Source organism: Ornithorhynchus anatinus, chromosome 9 (genome assembly GCF_004115215.2).
Source record: "Ornithorhynchus anatinus isolate Pmale09 chromosome 9, mOrnAna1.pri.v4, whole genome shotgun sequence".
NCBI classification, from domain to species: Eukaryota; Metazoa; Chordata; class Mammalia; order Monotremata; family Ornithorhynchidae; genus Ornithorhynchus; species Ornithorhynchus anatinus.
Window position 1 is genome coordinate 36,911,593 of NC_041736.1, and position 15,760 is coordinate 36,927,352.

The following is a 15,760-nucleotide window of genomic DNA, read 5'->3' on the forward strand; positions in this document are numbered from 1 at the left end:
AGGAACTTGCAATCTAGAAGGGGAGACAGACATTAAAATATATTCCAGACAAGTTGTCACACTGTAACAAAATCCTACAGCATACATCATATCACATGGATGGGTGGTGTGTGGTGGAGGGGTGTGGTGGGGTGGGAAGTGAGAGCAAATTTTTCCCTGCCTCAAAAAGGAGAAGTACCTGAAACCAGCACCAATGACTCTATTTTTATGAGCACACTCACCCCCATGAATGCAATCTCACTGTCCACAGCATTGCATTTGTATCAAAGGACAAGTCTCTATACAACTAATATGACTAGCAGTAGTTCATTTTCTAACTTTGCTGTACATACGTTTATAATTCAACCATAAAAAATTCCCTCCAGGCAGAAGTCTAACAAAATATCTCCACCCGGAAGCCAAACTAGAGATAAAACGTTTTCTAATTTTGAACTCCTCGGTTGTTTTGCATATCTGTTTTCTAAAGAAATGTATTATGCATTTATGGCCAGGAGAGTATTAGCAAAGTTATGTGGAGAATTGAGCCAATCATACTGATAATAGAAGAAAAACAACCCCCAAACACTTTTGTTTTAATTGTAGGTATATAGAAAGTAAAAATATACTTTGTCCTGAAATATCTGGATAATTAACTCAATTCTTCATTTTGCTGGTGTAGACTTAGTGCAAATTAAAATTCCAGGTCATTAGGCTCTAAATTTTGATTAGCCCCTTTTGAAAATCAAAGAAAAATATCAACCTTAATCCAGTTAAGCCTTGAAATCTTTGCTATCACATGAAAAACATATGTGGCTTTTAGGGGATGAAAGCACTGAAAATTTGATATACACTTTTTTCCATACTTTTTCAATCCCATGAAAAGTACCAGCATAATGGACTCATGATACATATCAATACCTCAGAGGGTACTGGGACAGTATGTTGGAAAGTGCTTTGCGTTTTTAAGGAGGAAAATAAGTGATAACAATTTAACCCAATTCTCACTTCCAAGGAGACAGAGAGGAAGACAAGATTGGTGAACATTCATGTTGGCGTGACAATACCATTCCTACACTGACTCCTGTGAGTAGTCAGAGCTAGTTTTAGGGATAGATGAAACAGGTACTTGCTTGGAGCTGCGAATTTTGAAGAGCTGCTAATCAGAAAAAAACATCTGATACAAAAATGCTGGAAATTAGGAGTCCCAGACTCATCCATTGGGGGAAAAGTGGTTAAAAGAATAAATTATTTAATCGATCAATCAGTGGTATTTATGGAGCACTTTATTATGTACAGAGCATTGTGCGCTTGGGAGACTGCAATATTAAAAAAAAAAGGGGGGTATAGATGATCCCTGCCCACAGGGAGTTTACAGGCTGGAAAGGGAGACAGACATTAAAATAAATTAAAGATGGATAAGTAGATAAGTCATGCGCTTAAGAGGAGAAATACTAGCAAGTAATTCTTCTCCTTTAACCTTATCTCTCTGGCAGAAATAGTCCAAGCCAAACCCAGAAGCAGAGCTGAAATTCCACAGGCAGGGGAGAATGGGGCCAAAGACATTAGTGGTCAATAACTCTGCTACTCATCAATAAATCAATGGAATTTATTGAGTGCTTACTCTGGGCAGAGTACTGTATTAAGCACTTGGGAAAGTACAGTGCAGTAAAGTTGATCTCTGTTCACAAGGAGCTTTCCGTCAATGGACATCTTAACACAGCTTCTACCCCACCCCTCTCCATCTTGATGGGGTAAATTTCTTGCACCTTTCCAGGATGTAGGTGAGGAAATGAGCTGTTATTTTAAAACCACAATAAGTATGCAAGAATCCATTTCAATATAACTATTCCTTTAAAAATAATAAAAAAAATTGGGGGGGGAAGCAAGAGGATGAAACATCATCAATTATTTCTTAGGTTGTTTTTATTTCAAATGATGGGTCAATTCTCCCCTTTGATCCCAGAAAGATGCTATTATTCACTCTTCTGGATTTGAAGAAGAAAAGAAGCCCATTATGATCAGGGAACATTTCTGCTGTGTTGTACTGTACTTTCCTAAGCACTTAGTACTGTGCTGCGCACATAGAAAGCACTCAATAAATACCATTGATTGATTGAAGAACTGACAGGATTTTGTGACAAGACTGAGTGGCGTGGGTGCAAGAGAAAGTCAAGCATAAAGCCAAGGCAAGAAATACTAGCAAATACAGATTTGAGAGATGTCAACTGGCATGAGAAAGTTAGGTAGAAGGGGGGATTTTTAAGGGAAGATGAGGAGTTCAGTTTTGGACATCTTGAGCTTGAGGGGCTGTTGGGACATCTGTTTAGAGATGTCCTGGAGGCATGAGGAAATGTGAGTCTGAAGAGGAGACAGGCCAAATCTAGAGAGGTAGATTTGCGAGTCATCCATATAGAGATGTTTATTGAGCCCTGAGAGTGGATGAGCTTCCCAAGAGAGTGAATGTAGAGTGAAAGGATGACAGGAACCAGAACAGAGTCTTGAAGAGCTCCTATACTTAGGAATTTGGAGGCAGAGGAAGAGCCAAATGAGACAGATGGAGAAAGAGCAGCCAGACTGGTAAAAGGAGAACCAGGAGAGAACTGTTTTAGGAAAAAACAAGGATAGGCAGTGTTTCCAAGGGTAGGGAGAAAAGAGGCTTGAGCTATTGATCATACTCAATCGACAACTTCTTTGAAGTAAACCCTGAAAACTTGGCCGATTAGTTTGGTGATCTAGGCAACTGCTGTGGAAGAAAGGATGCTGTTGTCAGCATCTGAGAAACACAGAACTTTGACGAGGAGAAAAAAGGCAAAAGAGAAAAAAGAAACGGGAAACAGTTTCTGGTAAAATTTAAGAGGATTAAGCTTGTAATTGAGCATAAACCTAATTCAAGAATCTACCTCTTCCTCCTCTCTTCTCTCCCACTTCCTTTTCTCTACAAAATTTCTATTAGATCTACTTTAAGAACAGCTGTAGAGCCCCATCTCACCCTCTTCCCCCTGACTTTATGATCTGTTCCTTTGCAAAATCCTCTCCCAATCCCAGGCTCCTTTCAGCTAAATCCTTCCTTAGAAAGAGGACCTGGATTCTAATCCCAGCTCTACTGCTTGTCTGCTGTGCAATCTTGAGCAAGTCCATTAACTTCTCTGTGCCTCAGTTACCTCATCTGAAAAATGGGGACTAAATTCTCCTGCTCCGACTTAGATTGTGAGCCCCTTGTGGGACAGAGACCCTGTCTAACCAGATTATCTTGTATCCACTCCGGCTCATGTAAGTGATTAACAAGTAACTTTTTTTTAAAGGAAGATAAGTTAGTGCCTCCTTAGGCCCTGAAAGTAAAAAAAACCAAAACTTATTCTCCTTCTTCCCTCCCATATCTTTAAGATGCAAAGGTTATTAAGTGATATGAGCAACCAGTAAATAGAATAAACAATGATGCTGTAACAGTAATCTTAAACAATAAATGATTGTCCAGAATCCTGCATGTTCATGGCACGATGTAAATAATGAATGAGAGAAGGGGGACATTTAAAAATAGCCATGGATATTCTATCAAGCAAGATTAATTTTTTAAGATTCCAGTTGCTGGTGTCATTTAACTGGGACTATCTGTTCTACAGAACAGAGCCTTAAAGTGCCTGAAGTGGCAGGCATTTGGGACATCCTGGTCATGTGTGATTTAGTTTCTCCTCCGTGCCCCACAGGCTCCGAAACACCGTCCAGCAATCCTTCTGTAGTAATAGTATTAGCATTTACTGAGCACTGACTTGGTGAGGTGTACTACATTAGGTGCTTGGGAAGTACAGAATTATAAAATAATATGTTCCCCGCCTATAAGGAACTTGCACTCAACAGTGGAGGGAACACAGGTCAAGTCCCTTAATGGCCAGAGCATAATTCTCAGCCCTGCAGAGCACAAAATGTTGATCTCCATGGTGGTGAGTCGTGTTTAGGACTTGCAGTTTACCTCCTAGGATGGTTCTCAATACACAAGCTAAGCCTTAACCTGGGACTGCAGTTCCCAGAAGATTTGGTCTTGCCTTTCTTCCCCTCCTTCTGTCTTTCTCACATGTGCTAATGTGATGCTGTGATGCTGGCGAAGGAAAGAGTCCTGATGTGGAAATTGGCCCATGGCCATAGTAGATTTGTTTCATCACTTAATTTGGGTTTCCAGATTGATGAACCTAGTCAGGATTGCAAGTCAGGCTTAAACTACTGTTTTACTTTGAAATTATGTAGGCTTATGCCATTAATTTCAGGCTCTCATCAATGATATTAAACAAATGCTGTACAATTTTCTGAGTTAAATCTATGGTACAATGCAGCACTATAGCTCAGAAAATAGCTATATAAAATTATACATCATTATATACATTATAAAATTATATAAAATAAAATATAGCTCAGTTAACAACCCACTCTACATTTTCATTTTGTTTTGCTGTCTGGCTTCCATTCGATTAAGCCTCAATACATTTAGGAGTACATGACAAGCTGGTGATTGCCTTCTACACCATGGTGGAATAGGATCTACTTGGCTGCAGGCAATTTAAGAAACACACACTTAATTCAGATGATTGCCAAGGAATAGTTAGTAAAATGCATTTCAGTGAACTGAAACGATGCCCAACAAGCATGCTTACTGTTGTCAATAAGACTGTTGCCATCGGCTCGTGTGAAAAAGTGTTCCCCGATGCCAACTTCAACTTCTCAGACTTCTTGTTCCACTTAGAATACATTTGATTCCTTTCAACATAGTTCCTTATGCATTGTTTATTTTAAAAGCATTTATGAGACAAAAGTTACTGTCTACTAATACAACATGCCTCTCTGAGTACTAGGAATCAGGAGGTTTTAGTTTCCAAGACACTGTGCCAATTACAGACTCCGTTTTCAAATGTTTAACCCAGGCTGAACTTCCTATCAGACACCAGCCCAAGTTTGCCCTCCCTAAGGACTGCTTCGCTCTCCTATAGTGCGGAAAAGCTTCTGTGCAAAAGAATTCACAAGGGCTCATTAGTACCACAGGGATATCAGGAGTGCTGTCCGTTGGTCATCCTCACTCTTAAGTAGCCGTTTCAGTGAGAGAACGCTGTATCTCGAGACAAATCAAGCACCTGAAATCGATATCCTACAGTTTGCAGCATAAGAACGTAAGATTTTTTATATAGTGTAGCTCCTCAATGCCAGGAAATTAAATAAAATTGAATACAGCAAAGTTCGGTAATCCTCACATTCCGCCCAGATTGTTTCTATGGTGATTGGAGGGCATTAGTAAAAGCAAACAAAATTAGTGAAAGAAAAGAGAATATAGAAAAAGAAAAACCACACCCTGTAAAAAGCGCCCTAAAAACTGGATAGTCATGGTTCACCATAGGACTGAAATAGTTGTATTGAGGGCATCATTTGCAGTTAATCTGAAATGAACATCCTTTGTTGGCATCTGCTTTGCCTTGTTGGCAAGAGGAAAAGAAACCATTCCATCATACTGCAGATGACTCCTTAATAACTAGCTTCTGCAGAGGCTCTGGCTCGCCTTCGGAGTATACAGGATTTCTCTTATTACATAACCCGGACACATAACAACCGTTTTTCCTTACACATGTGCAAACTCTCTTTGTATAACGGCTCCGATGCTGAGGTTATTATTCCAAAGGAATTAAAAGCCTAAAGTAACAATGCTTTGCTTTTTTTAAAATGACTTTGTCGAAAGGATGGAGACATTTTTGCGGTGGGATGAATTCACATAACCTCTTGTTCTTTCCCCACAAGCTTCGGAAAATCAGTCTTCTTTGAGAAGTTGCAATCATCAAAAGACTTTACTACTTTACCTTTATCGCATTTACATATAACCCCAGCAGCCCTGATTTTTTGGATTTATTGAGGTCATTTAAATATTACCTAAGGGGAAAAACATTCCTTCTGCTCCTTTTTATTGTTTAATGTAGAAGAAGAGCCATAAACGAGAGAAGCCCATGGTTATTGAAAAGTAATTTTTTAATGAATTAAGGTTTCAGAAAATTCCAGTGGGGCACAAACAGTAAGACAATTCAAAAGATCTTAAATGCCTTTCAGGCTCCTTGACCATGTAGCAAGCTGCCAAGTCTATAAATTGTATACCCTAATTTTAGGGTGATGTCCAAGTCTGTGTCGTGCCAAACTCCAAACATAGCTTCCTACCCCCAAATTGTCCTCCGCTTTGGCTCATTTCTTGGAAAAATCATTCTGCCTGCTTCCCAATACTTTATCAGTTGCATATTTTCTAGGAACTCCACACCAATCTTTTTAATCCCGCATTAATTTGGTACTATATTTAAAGTTCTTTACCCAACCTTGCAGAGAGGTGAAAAAAGTTCCACTTTCTCCTGTCCCACATTTTCATCAGCCTTCCCCAAACCTATCAGTGTCCTAGTGATCCATCTGATTCACGAATTGAAGACACAGACCCTTCTCTCCAAGTAATTGTGTATAAGATTGGGCCTCTAGAGCTTTTGGGAGACCTCAGGAATATAATAACTGTAGCATTTGTTATGCACTTACTTTGTGCCAAGCACTGAACTAAGCATTGGTGAGGACACAAGGTCATCAGGTTGGACACAGTTCCTGCCCCACACTGGGCTCACAGTCTAAGTAGAAGCCAGGATAGGATTTGAATGGTCTGGAGAAGCAGCACGGCCCAGTGGAGAGAGCACAGGCATGGGAGTCAGAAGGACCTGAATTCTAGTTCTGGTTCTGCCGCTTGTCCGCCCTATGACCTTGGGCAAGTCTCTTAACTTTTTCTTCAACTGAAAAAACTTAAATCGGAACCTCTCAAAAGCTTTAATACTCACCCCACCCCAGTCCTACGGCACATATGTGGCTAGACTTATTATATCCTCTGATTTCCTTTATCTGTAATTTATTTTAATGTTCCCTCATCAGACCGTGAGCCCCACATGGGACGGGGACTGTTTCCAACTTGGTGACCTTTTATCTACCCCAGCGCTTAGGACAGTGCCCCGGCATACAGTAAGCACTTAACAAATGCCATAAAAAAAATCACCATTTTACAGAGGAGGAAGCTGTAAGCCCCACCTGAATCCCATTTTGGGAAGGAATATGAAGGGAATTCTGATTTCACTTTAACATCTCAGAGCTGTTGATAGGGACCGCCAAGACCTAGGTTGCAGCTTCTATAGCAAGGAACCCCACTAAGCTCACGGAGGGCAGAGTAGAGATAGCGTATCTTATTACTTGGAGTTTTGAAAACACCCGCAGCCCTTTCATGTCAGTGGGAAATCCCTACTGAACCCTTTACTTGTGCAATCTTTCGAGGATATGAAGTACAAAATGAAAGCCAACCTAGAACACACCAGTGAATACAACACTTGTCAGCTGTGTGACTGTGGGCAAGTCACTTCACTTCTCTATGCCTCAGTTACCTCATCTGGCAAATGGGGATGAAGACTGGGAGCCTCACGTGGGATGACCTGATTACCCTGTAACTACCCCTGTAACTAGCACATAGTAAGGGCTTAACAAATACCAACATTATTATCTAGGAATGATATTTAATGATAGGGAGAATGATTCTAAGACAGTAATGTCAAAAAAGAATAGAACCTTCTAATAGAACCTAAACAGATCTAAATAGATCCTTGTGAAGCCACTGTTGAAATCTAAACTGCTTATTGAAGCAGCAGCACACTTTAGAGATAACCATCTGCATCTCTTCTTAGGAGGCTTCAAAAAGATGTCAGTTAATTTAGAGAGACTCAGAGATTAGCAAATAATAGTGAAAGGAGTTGGAAGTATTCACTTGCAACAGGAGACCAAAAACTTTTACGTACTAAATTATTTTTTTCCGAACAATGAAGAGGGAGAAAGGATCAAGGCATTAAAGTGGATGAACATGGGAACTGAGAAATCCACTTGAGAGTTGCCTGTCAGAATTAATTTTGCCGTCTAGGAATTTTGGAGGTTTGGTAAACAACTTTTTTCCAGTAGAGCAACCTAAAGCTAGCACCTCCCTCACCCTAGGTTTCACGTCTTCCCTCTTCATGCCCCAGATCTGCCTCTCTGGTTCCTCAAATCCTCCTATATTCAATATATATTCTTTTACATTTTATTTTCTCTATAGCTCCATTCATTCATTCAATCGTATTTATTGAGCGCTGTGTGCAGAGCACTAAAGCTCCAGCAAGATGGACCTCACTACTATTGCAGCTTCGGCCCCCCCAGACTTTTCTGCACCTGCACCTGGTCCCCATCTTCGGTGGCTGCAGAGTCAAGGGGTTGGGGGTAGAAGGCTTCCTTGACTAACTTCTCATTTTCCCACCCTGTTAACCTTCCCTTCTGTGTCACTTATGCACTTGGGTCTGAACTTCTTAAACGCTTTCATCTTTAATCTAGTCAGGGACAGAGACCTTACAATAAATTACAGAGAAAGGAAATCAGAGGATATAAGTAGGAAAGCGTTTAAGAAGTTCATTCTACCCCACCCCAGCCCACAGCACTTACGTACATAGACTTATATCCTCTGATTTCCTTTCTCTGTAATTTATTTTAAGGTCTCTGTCCCTGACTAGATAGAAAGTTCTTTGAGGACAAGGATCGCGTGTACCAATTCTCCTGAACTGTACGATCCAAAGCAATTATTGCATTCTGCCCATAGAAAGTACTTAATAAATACCACTGATTGATTAATTGAGTGGAATTTGCTGGATCTTGGCTCTAGCAGAAGAAAAGAGGTTTGGAACAGGTGCTTGTGGGCAGTGAGGTGCAGTGCATCGTTCGAATAGGCTTGGTCTGTCCATTCCCACCTGCACCATCTTGCCTACTATCTCTCCGTCACTAGCAGCCACAATCTCACCTCTTCCATTTTACTCCACTCCGAGGCACTGGTCTACATGCCCAACCTCTTAATAATCACAATTATTATTATAATTATGATGGTACTTGTTAAGCACTCACTTACTCTGTGCCAAGCACTGTTCTAAGCAAACAAGTTAATCAGGTTGGACACACTCTATCCCACAGGGGGCACAGTCTTAATCCCCATTTTATAGACGAAGGAACTGAAGCCCAGAGAAGTTAAGTGCCTTGCCTGAGGTCACACGGCAGACACGTGGCAGAGCTGGGATTAGAACCCAGGTTCTTCTGATTCCCAGCTCATGTTCTATCCATTATGCCACACTGCTTCTTCTGAAGGGCTGGCTGGTTTCCCTCAGTGTGCCTTCTCCCCACCTACTTAATAATGTTAATAATAATAATGTTGGTATTTGTTAAGCGCTTACTATGTGCAGAGCACTGTTCTAAGCGCTGGGGTAGACACAGGGGAATCAGGTTGTCCCACGAGGGGCTCACAGTCTTAATCCCCATTTTACAGATGAGGTAACTGAGGCACAGAGAAGTTAAGTGACTTGCCCAAGGTCACACAGCTGACAAGTGGCAGAGCGGGGATTCAAACCCATGATCTCTGACTCCAAAGCCCGTGCTCTTTCCATTGAGCCACGCTGCTTCTCCACGCTACTTGCCCCTAGGTTGACAGGAACCGCTCACGCGCAGGTCAGAAACCTTTACTTTCGGGACTGGCCCTTGTGTTGCCCTCTCATGTCCCATGAGAACTAAGATGCCGCAACCAGGCCACAGAACTGTGGCAAGAGCCAAAGTAGAGGAACTGTAGAACAGAATAAGCTCACTGTGGGCAGGGAACGTATCTTTTATATTCTACTCTCCCAGGCGCTTAGTACAGTGCTCTGCACACGGTAAGCGCTCAATAAATTTGACTGATTGATTAGGTGCTAAACGTATACCTGCCGTAGAAGCGTGTCGGATAAGGGACGTACCTGGGGTAAAATCAGACAAAAGGCCACCCTCCTCCACGATCACCCACATTCTCGCTTGGATTCAGGCCCTGGCTCAGCTTTCCTCACACAGAGTAATAATACCGGACGCTGTATTTTGTCCTCACGTTTCTGTGAGATAGGAGAGGCGAGTATTACTACTTCATCTGACCCAAAGTAGTAAGCTGGGAAACTATAGCCTAGTGGAAGTCGTTGAGACTGTGAGCCCGTTGTTGGGCAGGGATCGTCTCTATCTGTTGCCGAACTGTACATGCCAAGCGCTTAGTATAGTGTTCTGCACATAGTAAGCGCTCAATAAATACTACTGAATGAACGAATGACTACAAAGTATTCAGGGTGGACACAACCCCTGTCCCACAAAGGGCTCCCAGTCTTAATCCCCATTTTCTAGATAAGGTGAGTGAGGCCCAGGGAAGTGAATTGTCCAAGGTCACGCAGCAGACAGGAGGCAGAGCTGGAATTAGAACCCATGACCCTCTGCCGCCCAGGCCCGTGCTCTATCCACTAAGCCACGCTGCTTTTCTAATGCCATCATTATTTCTATAATATTAATGGAATTTAAGTGCTTATTATGCGCCAAGCACCGTTCTAAGCGCTGGGGTAACTAGGAGGTATTCAGGTTGGACACAATCCCTGTCCCTCATAGGGCTCCCAGTCTTAATCCCCATTTTATAGATAAGGTAAGTGAGGCCCAGGGAAGTGACTTGTCCAAAGTCATGCAGCAGACAGGTGGCCGAACTGGGATTTTCCCTCTGCTCCTTCCCTTTCCCTTCCCCTCAGCACTGTGCTCCTTTGTATATATAATTTATCACCCTATTTATTTTGTTAATGAGGTGTACACCCCCTCGATTCTACTGATCGTGATAATGTTGTCTGGTTTTTGTTTGGTTCTGTTTCGCTCTGCCGTCCGTCTCACCCAGTTAGACGGTGAGCCCGTCACTGGGCAGTGACGGTCTCTATCTGTGGCCGAATTGTCCATTCCAAATGCTTAGTCCAGTGCTCTGCACAGGGTAAGCGCTCCATAAAGACTATTGAATGAATATTTATCATGATAATGTTGTCTTGTTTTTGTTTGGTTCTGTTTTGCTCTGCCCCGATTAGACGGTGAGCCCATCATTGGGCAGTGACGGTCTCTATCTGTGGCCGAATTGTCCAGTCCAAGCGCTTAGTCCAGGGCTCTGCACAGACTAAGCGCTCCGTAAAGGGGGGCGCAGTGGAAAGGGAGTCCGACGTCGTGGGTTCGAATCCCGGCTCCTCCACTTGTCAGCTGTGTGACTGTGGGCAAGTCACTTCACTTCTCACGATTAGACTGTAAGCCTGTCAATGGGCAGCGACTGTCTCTATCTGTTGCCGAATTGTCCATTCCAAGCGCTTAGTACAGTGCTCTGCCCATAGTAAGCGCTTAACAAATACCAACATTATTATTCTCTGTGCCTCAGTGACCTCATATGGAAAATGGGGATTAAGACTGTGAGCCCCACGTGGGACAACCTGATGACCCTGTACCTCCCCCAGCGCTTAGCAGAGTGCTCTGCACATAGTAACCGCTCAATAAATACTACGGAATGAATTCTCCGGGCCTCAGTGACCTCATATGGAAAACGGGGATGAAGACTGTGAGCCCCACGTGGGATAACCTGATGACCCTGTATCTCCCCCAGCGCTCAGTACAGTGTTCTGCACATACTAGGCGCTCAACAAATACTACGGAATGAATTCTCCGGGCCTCAGCGACCTCATCTGCAAAATGGGGATGAAGACTGTGAGCCCCACGTGGAACCCGATGACCCTGTATCTCCCCCAGCGGTCAGTACAGTTCGAATCCCAGCTCTGCCACTTGTCGGCTGGGTGACTGTGGGCAAGTCACTTAACTTCTCGGTGCCTCAGTTCCCTCATCTGTAAAATGGGGATGAAGACTGTGAGCCCCACGTGGGACAACCTGATTCCCCTATGTCTACCCCAGCGCTTAGAACAGTGCTCGGCACATAGTAAGCGCTTAACAAATACCAACATTATTATTATCATTACAGTGTTCTGCACATACTAGGCGCTCAACAAATACTACGGAATGAATTCTCCGGGCCTCAGCGACCTCATCTGCAAAAGGGGGATGAAGACTGTGAGCCCCACGTGGAACCCGATGACCCTGTATCTCCCCCAGCGCTCAGTACGGTGTTCTGCACCTACTAGGCGCTCAACAAATACTACGGAACGAATTCTCCGGGCCTCAGCGACCTCATCTGCAAAAGGGGGATGAAGACTGTGAGCCCCACGTGGAACCCGATGACCCTGTATCTCCCCCAGCGCTCAGTACGGTGTTCTGCACCTACTAGGCGCTCAACAAATACTACGGAATGAATTCTCCGGGCCTCAGCGACCTCATCTGCAAAAGGGGGATGAAGACTGTGAGCCCCACGTGGAACCCGATGACCCTGTATCTCCCCCAGCGCTCAGTACGGTGTTCTGCACCTACTAGGCGCTCAACAAATACTACGGAACGAATTCTCCGGGCCTCAGCGACCTCATCTGCCAAAAGGGGATGAAGACTGTGACCTCCACGTGGGACCACCTGATGACCCCGTACCTCCCCCAGCGCTTAGAACAGTGCTCTGCACCCAGGAAGCGCTTAACCAATCCCAACACTATTATTAGTAGTATAAAGACGATCGAGCGAACGACCTTCTGACCCGCAGGCCGGTGGTCCAGCCGCTTCTTTCCCCGTGCCTTCCCCAAAGCATTGGCTAAAAGAGCGGGCGGCCGCGGGCCGGTCCTGGCGGTTCCAGCGGAGGGGGGGGGGGGAGGCTCCGGGCGCATGCGCGGCCGGGCTTAGCCACACCTAAGATGGCGTCGGCGGCGTCGGAGTGTGGCGGAAGTGGGGGGGGCGAGGTCACGTGAGCGGGCGCTCGGCGGCTCGGGGCGCGGGAGAAGCAGGCGGAGGGCGCCGCGACCTCCTCGCCGCCCTCTTCCTTTCCTTCCCCTCGTCCTCCCCGCACTTCTCCTTTCCTCCACCCCTCCCTCCGCTCTTCCTCCACCCGGCTTGGCGCCGTTTGGGCTCCTTCGCCTCCCCGCGCCGGCTCCCTGCTCTCCCCTTCGCGCTCTGCTCGGGCGGCGCCGGCCCCTCCCCCACCCTGCAACCCTCCCCGTGCAACGCTCGGTGCACGAAGCCCCGCAACCCCCCGTGCAACCACCGGTGCAGCCACCGGTGCAACCCCTCCTGCCACCCTCCCCGTGCAGCCCCTCCTGCCACCCTCCCCGTGCAACCACCGGTGCAACCCCTCCTGCAACGAGCGGTGCAGGCAGCGCTGCAACGAGGTCCCGGCGGCCAGGACGTGGAGCTGCCCCTCGGATGGTGCATTAGAGCCGAGGTTGTAGGCTGGAGGAGGGAAGGAGGGAGGGAGGGAAGGGGAGGGTCGTTGTCCTCCGGGGCTCCTCCATCCCCTGGTCCTGCGAGCCCCCCTTGGGCTGCGGGCCCTCCGGCCCTCGCCCGAGCGCTCAGCACAGTGTCCCGCGCGCGCTCAGCAAGTCCCACGGGATCCGTCGTGGGCGGGGAACGTGTCGACCACCTCTGGTTACGGTGTGCTCTCCCAAGCGCTCAGCACAGTGCTCTGCACGCAGGAAGCGCTCGATAAGTAGCACTGCCTAGTAGTTGTTTGGAGAGTACTCTCCCAAGCGTTTAGCACAATGCTGTGCACGCAGTAAGCGCTCAATAAGTAGCGTTCTTTAGAGCGTACTCTCCCAAGCGTTTAGCACAATGCTCTGCACGCAGTAAGCGCTCAATAAGTAGCGTTCTTTAGAGCGTACTCTCCCAAGCGTTTAGCACAATGCTCTGCACGCAGTAAGCGCTCAATAAGTAGTATTGCCTAATAGTTTTTTAGAGAGTACTCTCCCAAGCGCTCAGCACAGTGCTCTGCACGCAGTAAGCGCTCAATAAGTAGTATCGCCTAATAGTTCTTTAGAGAGTACTCTCCCAAGCGCTTAGCACAATGCCCTGCACGCAGTAAGCGCTCAGTAAGTAGCGTTCTTTAGAGATTACTCTCCCAAGCGTTTAGCACGATGCTCTGCACGCAGTAAGCGCTCGATAAGTAGCATCGCCTAATAGTTCTTTAGAGAGTACTCTCCCAAGCGCTTAGCACAGTGCTCTGCACGCAGCCAGCGCTCCATAAGTCATGCCTACCTGTTCTTTATAGTGCTCTGCATGCAGTAAGTAATAAATAAGTAGCATTGCCTAGTAGTGGTTTAGAGAGTACTCTGCCAAGCGCTTAGCACAATGCCCTGCACGCAGTAAGCGCTCAATAAGTAGCGTTCTTTAGCGAGCACTCTCCCAAGCGCTTAGCACAGTGCCCTGCACGCAGTAAGCCCTCCATAAGTAGCATTGCCTACCAGTTCTTTATAATAGATGTTGGTATTTGTTAAGCGCTTACTATGTGCAGAGCACTGTTCTAAGCGTTGGGGTATATACAGGGTCATCCGGTTGTCCCACGTGAGGCTAACAGTCTTCATCCCCATTTGACAGATGAGGTAACTGAGGCCCAGAGAAGTGAAGTGACTTGCCCACAGTCACACATCTGACAAGTGGCAGAGCTGGGATTCGAACCCACGACCTCTGACTCGCAAGCCCGGCCTCTTTCCACGGAGCCACGCTGCTTCTCCAGAGCACTCTCCCAAGCGCTTAGCACAGTGCTCTGCACCCAGTAAGCTCTCAATAAGTAGCATTGCCTACCAGTTCTTTATAGAGCACTCTCCCAAGCGCTTAGCACAGTGCTCTGCACCCAGTAAGCTCTCAATAAGTAGCATTGCCTACCAGTTCTTTATAGAGCACTCTCCCAAGCGCTTAGCACAGTGCTCTGCACGCAGTAAGCTCTCAATGAGTAGAATTGCCTACCAGTTCTTTCTAGTGCACTCTCCCCAGCGCTCAGCACAGTGCTCTGCGCTCAGTAAGTACCATTGATTCGTTGTGGGCAATGGACTCGTCTACCAGTTCTTGTTACATGGCACGCTCCCAAGCGTTTAGCACAGTGCTGAGCACTCAGTAAGCCCCCGGTACGTAGCATTGATTCCTTGTGGGGAGCGAATATGTCTATCAGTTCTTTCTAGTGCACTCTCCCAAGCGCTTAGCACAGTGCTTTGCACGCAGTAAGCACCATCGATTCGTTGTGGACAAGGAACGCGCCTACCAACTCTTGTAATGCACTCTCCTAAGCGCTTAGCACACTGCTCTGCGCTCAGTAAGTAGCACCGATTCGTCGTGGGCCGGGAACGCGCCTACCAACCCTTTTTTTATTGCACTTTCCCAAGAGCTTAGCACAGTGCTCCGCACGCAGTGAGAGCTCAGTAAATACCATTGATTCGTTGGGGGGGCAGGGAACGCGTCCACCAACTCTTACAGCGGCCTCTCCCAAGCGCTTAGTACAATGCTCAGCGCGCAGTAATAATGTTGGTATTTGTTAAGCGCTTACTATGTGCCAAGCACTGTTCTGAGCGCTGGGGTAGACATAGGGGAGTCAGGTTGTCCCACGTGGGGCTCACAGTCTTGATCCCCATTTTACAGATGAGGGGACTGAGGCGCAGAGAAGTGAAGTGACTCGCCCACAGTCACACAGCCGACAAGTGGCAGAGCTGGGATTCGAACTCATGAGCCCTGACTCTCAATAAATAGGACCTGGGCCTGCGGTCCTTATTGTGGCCTATGGAGCACCCACCTCAGGCAGAGGCGAATTGCCTCCCTTAACAATTATAAGAACATTTCCATGTAAGTAGTTCAAACTCTGCGAGTTATCGTTTTTCACCCCATTTTTAGAAAAATCAAGAGAAAAGAAAGCCAAGTTGGAATCGCCTGAGGTTGCGCAGCACAGATAAGCGGCAGAGACAGAAATAGAATCAGCTCCCTCCTTTGTCTATGCAGCCTCTCCTGTGTTTTTTCCTCTCTGATATATAGC

At 45.9% G+C, this 15,760-nt stretch overlaps 2 protein-coding genes across 6 annotated transcripts in view; one reads left to right on the forward strand and one right to left on the reverse strand.

Annotated features, from left to right (window-relative positions):
- The window catches only part of RUNX2 (RUNX family transcription factor 2), a 308,136-nt gene that overhangs the window by 236,655 nt on the left and 55,721 nt on the right, over nucleotides 1-15,760 (reverse strand). The gene's annotated exons all lie outside the window — the stretch shown is intronic.
- The window catches only part of SUPT3H (SPT3 homolog, SAGA and STAGA complex component), a 389,952-nt gene continuing 386,935 nt past the window's right edge, over nucleotides 12,744-15,760 (forward strand). For both annotated transcript variants that reach the window (XM_039913023.1, XM_029071799.2), the window contains exon 1: nucleotides 12,744-13,189. The gene's annotated coding sequence lies outside the window, so the exon portion shown is untranslated. The remainder of the gene's footprint in view (nucleotides 13,190-15,760) is intronic.